Source organism: Mchenga conophoros, linkage group LG5 (genome assembly GCF_057382185.1).
Source record: "Mchenga conophoros isolate Kocher_MC1m ecotype Shallow Benthic linkage group LG5, M_conophoros_male_GT1.1, whole genome shotgun sequence".
Taxonomy (NCBI): Eukaryota; Metazoa; Chordata; class Actinopteri; order Cichliformes; family Cichlidae; genus Mchenga; species Mchenga conophoros.
The window spans coordinates 30,165,368-30,174,061 of record NC_140530.1 but is presented as its reverse complement, the minus strand read 5'-3'; positions in this window follow the sequence as shown (position 1 = coordinate 30,174,061).

The following is an 8,694-nucleotide window of genomic DNA, read 5'->3' as shown; positions in this document are numbered from 1 at the left end:
GACACCCCTGATTTAAACTGCTAAAATTCTAAAAATCTGAAAGTAAAGAGGAGTTTTCAGCTTAAAGAGTCCAAAAAATCCCCCAAATGCTTCTAACAAATCTTCATTTTCAACCAATTGTTGTATTTGTTTGACTTTTTGGGGTAAGGTGGTTAACACTTCTGTCACACCACTCATTGTGAGGATGTATGTTCTCCCTGTGTGGGTTTCTTCAGAATGATTCAGCTTTCTCCCACTGTCTGAACGATTGTCTCTCTGTGTGTTTGTCCTGTGATGAACTGCTACTCTGCTTCACACCCTATAGCAGCTGGGATAGGCTCCAGCACTCCCTGGAAACCCTTAAGTTGGATAACTATTGCTTGTAAATGGCCAACTGATCAATAATTAAAACTTTATTAGTTTACATAAAACAATGTTTAAAAATCTTCATACACATCAAATAATTACTTTATGAGTAAGATATTAGTGTGTAGTATTTTACAGCAGATAAAGCGTACTATAGTGAGGGTTATTGGTGATCAGTGAACCTGTTCTTATCCCAAGGGCATCAGATACTGCCATTTACTGAACCCTGCTGTCATTTCAGAGACACCCACGGGGTTTCCTTTAGCATTTTTCCTGTGACTCATTTGTGGTGGCAATAGTGATACAGGTTTCACTACTAACTCATCAGGTTTTAACCCACGCCATAGTCTTTCCCTAAACCTATTCAGACAGGGAGAGTAACTCGAGGTCACCAAAAAAGTGAAACCAAAACTAAAGAGTGAATAAAAGAGGACTCCAAGCTCACAAGCTTGTTTTGCGACGCTATCATTGCACTTCCCTAAATATCCGTTCTTTCAATCAAGTACTATAAATATCAGTTTCCATTCAAGCAATGCTTATAAATGAGCTACACAGTGTTAACCATTTACAGAGGTAAATATAATTTACAACTTTACAGTGACCCCTGCAAACAGATGTAAACCAATCACTAAACATTGTTATCAGTTAATTGTTTGTTAACATTAAATTATTAATAACCAGAATTTAATTAAGTATCAGTTTTCCATTAATACACTCACTGGAAAATTAGGTACATCTTGCCAGTACAGCTTTGAACCCCCTTGTGCTCTCAGAACTGTCTTAATTCTTCATGGCAAAGATTCAACAAGGTGCTGGAACCATTCCTTCGACATTTAGGTATGTCCGTATTCATAGCATCACACAGTTGCAAACATTAGTCAGGTGTATTTCCATGTGTACAATGAACACATTATCATGTTCAAGAAATCAGTCTGACAAGTTTTGAGATTTGTGACATGACCCGTCATCCTGCTGGATGCAGCCATCAGACCCTATAGGCATTAAAGGATGGACATGTTCAGCAACAGTACTCAGGTAGGCCATGGTGTTAAATGATGCTCGGGTCATAATAAGGGGCTCCAAGAAAATGTCCTTTACACCACCACCAGCAGATCCGTGCTTTCGTATTATTGCCAAATATTTGAGCCTACTATCTGTATGTTGCAGCAAAAAGACTCATCAGGCCAGAAAACATTTTTTTAATCTTTTACTTATTCTACTTCTGTGTGTGTTTTTTGTTGTGTTTTTTAATTTACTCTTATCTTCCTGTCAGTTCAAAGCAGTCTGGTCATTCACCCCTGAAGCCCTAGAAATGGCCGTGTAGGGGAATCCCAGACCAGCTCATCTGGCACCACCACCAAACACGCCTTGTTCAAAGTCACTAAAATCACATTTCGTCCCAATTCTTTTGCTCAGTTTGAACTTCATCAGGTCCTCTGGATCACGTCTACGTGCCTTAATTCATTGAGCTGCTGCCTTGTGTCTGATTTGTGTTAACAGGTACTCGAACAGGTGTAGCTAAAAAGTCAAAGGGGAGTATATTACATGTTACCTTTATTGTTCCTAAACTATTTTGTTGTGCTGTGGGTTGTTTATTATTTGTGACACCCACCTGGCCAACTTCTGTATTGCTATATTGGTCTCTGCTAATCAAAGTTATTCTGATTATAACTTTTAATCCTGAGACATTTCAGTCCTAATGAAAGTGACTTCTTCCAGCAGGAAGGATCACAAGATGTCCTTGAATGGCTTTAATGAAAAAGAAAATAGCAACATAGTCAGTCATTTCAGAGCTTTCTTTTTTATAACGCAAGTTACATCATTAGTGTCTACTTTCATAGTTTGAGTCACAGTTTCTAAATGCCTTTTACCAAAAGCTCCTTTTTATGCCAAAGTAGAAAGTATCTGGGGGTGTGATATTTGCAGATCATTTTGTGTCAAACCTCTTTGGTCTTATCCTGAAGAGAACAAGACATTTTCCAACTAATGTGAAAGGGAGGCAGCTCTCTGAAAAAGCAGGTGTTAACAAACTATTTTGAAAATATTGTAACAGCACTGATGTGACGTCAGAAGCTGCAATAGTCAGATTTCACAAAAGAGCCGTTTGTGTCATAAACACTGAAGATAACTTGTGAAATGTATGATTCAACAAAAAATGTATCACGTTGTTGAATAAGTTGCACAAAGCTAGTTACGAAAGGAAAGAATGCAATTTCATACAGAAACTCCTGATAAAAAGTAAAAATGATTTAAACTTTTATTAAACGGGGGAGTGAAGCTGCTTTATATTATGACTGTTTACCAATAAAAGAGCAGCTACTTCATATTTCATTATTTTGTGTTTCCTTAAATAAATGCTCATTGTCTATGAATTAACAGGAAGTGGCTACTCTTATCATGTAAGACTATAAAAAAATTTCACTGCTTGTGAAATCTGTGGCTTAATGTCTTTTTTTCACATTTAATCCAAACAGAGTATTATCGTTAGGTGCAAAATATGACTCATCACAAAAACAGTGAAAGGTTTTGTAGGAACTCTTTAAGTTTGTGTCTGTTCTTAAGTCACCTGGAAGTTTCTTCCACAGGCGAGAAGCAGTTACTAAAACTGAGACAAAAAGAGGACAAAAAACGTGAATAAAATGAACATTTTTTAGGAAAGCAGAAATGCAACATGTGTGTCAGACTGAGTGAACACAGTCTTTTCACTAGTGATGTACAGTTGTGATCAGAAGTTTACACACAATCATCATAGGCTTGAATATCATAGTAATTTGGGGCTTTTAATGGTTGAAATGTTCTTTTTCCAGAGTAGAATCACTGTAGAACCTTAAAGATAAGAATTCCATGTATAAGTTAGTTTATTTTGTATTTTCTCTAGTCTACACATGGTTAAAAACATGTTGGTTCAAATATGACATGAGTGATGAGAACTGGTAGTTTCTCTTTGCCAGCATAAAAAGTTCTTGTTTGATAGCACTCGTGAAATCGGCCAATACTCAGAGCAATGGGAAAATTCAAAGAACTCAGTGAAGATCCGCCAAGGAGAAATTCCCAGCTTGTTGTTTACAAAGGAAGAGCGGTCAAATATTAGCCAATTTAAATCCTGTCCGGAACCAACAGAACAGCTAAAAAACATTTCCATGAGATTTATGCCCATAAGTGTATGTAAACTTCTGATGAAGACCACAGAAAGGAAGGTTATTAATGATTTCCAGGGTTTTGACAGGCCTCCTTTGTCTATAAAAATGCACCAGTTTATCCCAAGTTAATGGCAGCTGCGCTGAACACACAGTTTCACAGAAAAGGGAACCTGAAGACTCCCCACCCCCTCCTGGTTCCGCAAAGCTAAAAGAATGAGAAGAATCCAGCTGTTTTGATAACCTATTCACGTAAGTTTTATGTCTTTGGAAATATTTTGAAAATTTACGCTAAGTCTTAACAGTAAAAAAAAGAATCAGTAAATTTGTCAGGATGGAAAACTCATCATTTGCTGCTTGAAGAAAGTTATTAAACTTTCTATATTGCTGCTAAATTATAGACAATCCAACATTCATGTACAATGTTTAGATTGTTACAAACACAATCCCATTGTTTACATATGAAAACAATTCATTCTGATTCTGATTAACACCATCAACTAGCTAGGAGGTTTTCCTCTGGCACTCACAGACTAATCGCAATATTGTCTGTAATCTGGAGTCATTCAGACAGACTGCTGACCTGCACAGCTTCAGACACCTGTTGACCCCTCACCTTAATCTCCTTTCAGCCTGGAGCAATCAGACACTCAGCAGTTGCACTTGTTTGTGTCGGTTTGTCTGAGTCTGATTGTTTTTTCAGGCATTAAAACCTATGAAACACACCTCTCACCAGCACTGCACTGCACATGTGTGTATTATTGCAGCTCTCTGACATTTTCGGGTATATTTAGATCCATAAACAACCTGTCTGAGATGACAAATTATCATTCAGTGTTCTAACAATCCAACACAGTTTAAACACGTGAATTCAGCTTTGTTTACGTATCGTTTGGCTTTAATTAAATTTTTGTTTTGTTTCCAGTGACGTTCTCCTGTTTGATTTCAGCTGACATGCCTCAGCCCCTCCCCGCCTCGCCCAGATCTGCACACAGGTTAATGCAGTATATGCAGTAAATGACATTTTTCTTTATTAGTAACAGAATCCATTGAATTACAAAAATGTAATGTGAATCCCTTCACTTTTACACATTAAACAATGATTGCACCCTATACATGAATGTACTCAAGCTCATATTTTCTTTGTATTCTTTTTTTTCTTCAGTTACTGCAGATTTGTCAGCCCCAGCCATGACCTAAATCTCCGATTCACAACACACGGAGGCAGTGGTGTTTCATCATGTTTACGCCAAATTTTGACTCTGCCATGCAAATGCTGCAGCAGAAATCCAGATTTCTCACACTGCACAACATTTTTCCAACCTTCAGTTGTCCAATTTTAGTGAGCCTATACAAATTATAGTTTCAGTTTCCCATTCTTAGCAGACAGAAGTTGCATCTGTGGCATTTGTCACACGCTGCTGAAGCTCATCTGCTTTAGAAGATCAGCAGTTTCTAAAACATTGGCATCATCAACCATGCAACGTTCAGTGTGACTAAAAATCACCTTTCTTCCTAATTCACATGCTTGGTTGTATTGACCATGTCCACATGCCTAAATAAGCAGCTGAACGGGTGTACCTAATAAAGGGACAAAAGTAAGCGTGGACAAACAAACTATCACTCCAGCAAACAAAATTAAAGTTAAATGGAAAAAGTCAAAAAGAAGTTTATGATTTAAAATAATTTTATTTAAAAAAAAAATCATATTTATGTGTAAAATCTTTTCTTTTTTGTTTACAAATATATACATTTTTATTTCACTTTAGGAGAAAAATAAAACGGCGTCTACTCGAATGAATGTCGTTACTCAGCACAGGTAATATGTATCTCAGCACAGAATAGAAATGCGGAAACTCTGCTCCTGATTTGTTTGACTTAGAGTGCCTGAGCTTTATATTATGTTCAGTTGAACTTTAGGAGTCATTTTTACACATAATGAGGGCTGTGGGTATTATACAGCATCTCAGATAGGAAGAACAGAAGGAGCAGCATGTGTGTATGGACCTGTGGGCAAACTTGTCCTTTAATCCTCACAGTAATCACAGACAGACACCAGCTGCTCCACAGGAAATGAGATCCCATCCTTGTTAAGTAGATTTCCCATGTGTGGTGACCTGTCACCTCTGAGTATATGCAGCTCTGCTCTGATTGGACAGATTTCAAGTGACAGGTAAAGAGAATGAGTGACCTGGTTATATACACATGCGCACACACACACACACACATAGCAGGTTATCTCCACATGGTTAGCGTGTTTTTATGCCACATGATGAAATATTGAAGAAACAGAGGAATGTGTGTGTCTGATGTGTGTGTGTTAAACTTTACTGTCTCTTTCATAACCGACGTGATGAAATCAGAGGCCAAGTGTCTGACTCAACTACGGCCTGCCACAAGAACACACACAGACCGAGAACAACACTCCACAGCATGCACAAACTCGCACACGCAGAGACACACACTCATTTAAAACACACACATTTGTTCTCTTTTCTGACACACACCGTCCTTAGTCTCTGGATTACCACCTGTCTAACACCTGTGCTGCTGTGACACTGATATTTTGATCTCCAGCTGACTAAAGCTGCAGTCAAGCTGTCTGTGTATTATAGCTTTCAATCGACTTCCTGTATTTGGACCCGCTGCTGGTCTCTGCTTTGTTCTGGTGGTCTCTCTCTCTCTCTGTGTCTGTCTCTCCCTCTCTGTGTTTCGCTTCAGGGCATCCTGATCTGTTGAGCCTCAGGGAAACACACTGAGTTTAAAATTTGGCTAACAGTGGGAGCTTTTAAAGACCGTTAAAGCCCTGAGGTGGTTAGACAATAAAACACCCTTGAGCGTATTCTTCGCCTGGGACCTGTTCGCTCTGTGGTCTGTGCTAAGTGCTGCATAAATCAATTGATAGCTGATTTTTTTTCCACAGTAGTGTTTCCTATTGGCTATATTTAAGAGCTACATGAATATTATAGGTGTACTTTCATGTATTACAACTAGGCCACTTGGTGCCACCACATCTAAGTGCAATATAACAGGTTTTGTTCATTACATAATCAACTGTTTACATGCATTTATGGTCTCTCACTTTTAAAACTCACAGCAATAAACAGTATATAACCTTTCTTTTTAGGGACTGTATATCACTGTAGGCCTGATGTTTTGTTTTGTTTTTTCCAATTAATGTTGCTATTGTGTCTGTATTATACTCTCCACCTACATTTAGGCAAATGTCTATGAGATCTATAGACTGTATTTGAAAGATGGATGTAGCCACCATGACATCATCAGGCTTTGTAATGCCTCCAGTTGAGTGCTTTGAATGTTGCTCTTGACAACTGATGACCATAAAGTAACAACTTATTAAAACATAAAGCATACGCTGCTTTATGCACTTTTTTTGACTCTAAAAGCATCAAGTTACCAGCAAATTAACCTCATCCTACATTCAAGGTTTGAATTGAAACTACTATCTGAAACAAAAAAGTGTTTAGCAAGCTCACAAGTTTGTTTTTTTGCAACCAGAGGAGTCCCTTGCCATGGCCATCATTTATATACAGTCTATGGAAGACAAAACTGCAATCCCCTGCAGTTCACAAATAAACAAACAAATAAAAATGGATTTCTGTATAAATAATTTTGACTGTGAATCTGTCTCAAAGTAAAAGCAGAATCCATTTTAGTGAGTGGAGGTCTAGGATGTCCTTCTGTACAGAGTGATTTTAAATGCGTTCTCCATTTAGTACAGATAGTAGATGGTTTTCCATTTAGTGCATGCTGGTGCTGGAGAGGTGGCAGCAAATCAGATTTTCAAGCACATGAAAGCTTTTTCGTCCTTTTTTAACAATTTTTACTGGCTTTGTGGAAAGTTGAGCCTTTGGTCACCCAAGCGATGCTTTTTCTTCCAGTTAAGTTTGCAGAGTTCATAGTTCATAGTTGTGGTTACATAGTTGCTACTTTCATCTAAGCACAGGTCTTACAAGTCCCATTCTTTTTAGCAAAACTTTTCTCTTACACTGTTCACCACAGGATGGTCCTGCCTTTTTTCTTCTGTGTTATGTTATAGAAATGGCCATTTGATCAGACTGTAAACATTTATTAAAAAGCTGCAGGGAGCTAGTTTCTGGACTCCCCTGACTCTATACCACAGCTGGAGAGTGCAAAGTTAGCACTCCATGAACGCAATAAGTAATTTTTAGACTTTGCAATAAAGAAAATGATTCATCCAGAAATGAACAGCACTGTGACCGTGACTCAGAGCTGTGAAGTCCGGGCACTTCACTATAAAATGTACTGTAAACAACAGTATGGCACGATCAACTTTGTCTATTTAAAGGACTGAAGAAGTATTTTAATGAGCAGATGAGCATAAAAAATTCAGTTTCATGGATTTCTTGATGATTGAGAAACAATTACAAAAGTTCCTATAAACAGCTGAATTACATTTGCAGACTGATCTGTTTTGGGTTTTCCTGCTTTATGAAATATTGTTTAGGTGCTAATAGGCTACATAAACTTTAATAGACTTGTTTCTAAAATTAATCTGTGTGTGATTTCATATTAGAATACATTAACAGGATTTTTTTTAAATGAATGGAATTTGCATGGATGGCAGCAGAAAAAAAAAAGTTAAAAATGAAAAAATAAAAATAAATGAAAGATTTAATAGGCATGAGCTGAACTTTCATTATGAAATGCTGATCTGATAGCAAATCAGCAATTCTGGACAAGTTTACAAAACCCATGAAAGCCTACGTATTTATTCAAAAGTGAACACAGTGAATAAATATTAAAGACATTTCCACATATTGAAAATTACTTACAGCAGGATTTTAGATTTTTCTTATGCTATCATATGCCATTGATAAGCCCTCGTTAAAATATGTTACTTCTTTAAGAGTTCATATCCAAGCACAAGACCCCTGTGCTTCTTCTGTTATTTAGAAACTGATTTTGGCACCTCTAAATGAAAGACAACCATTGTTGCTGCACAAGAAGGGACGATCACTTCAAAGTACTCTTCGCAATGAAAAGCAACTAAAGCCTTCAAAGTATGATCCCTCAGATTATTAAAATCACCATAGCCTCATTACAGTACATATTATTCCTATCAGTTATAATTGTTGTGCTTTTCCTTTGATTCTTTTTGTAGAGTGAAACCTGATCTTGTCTCAGCCTCCTTTGTAATCCCCACACACACATACACACACAGAGGTCA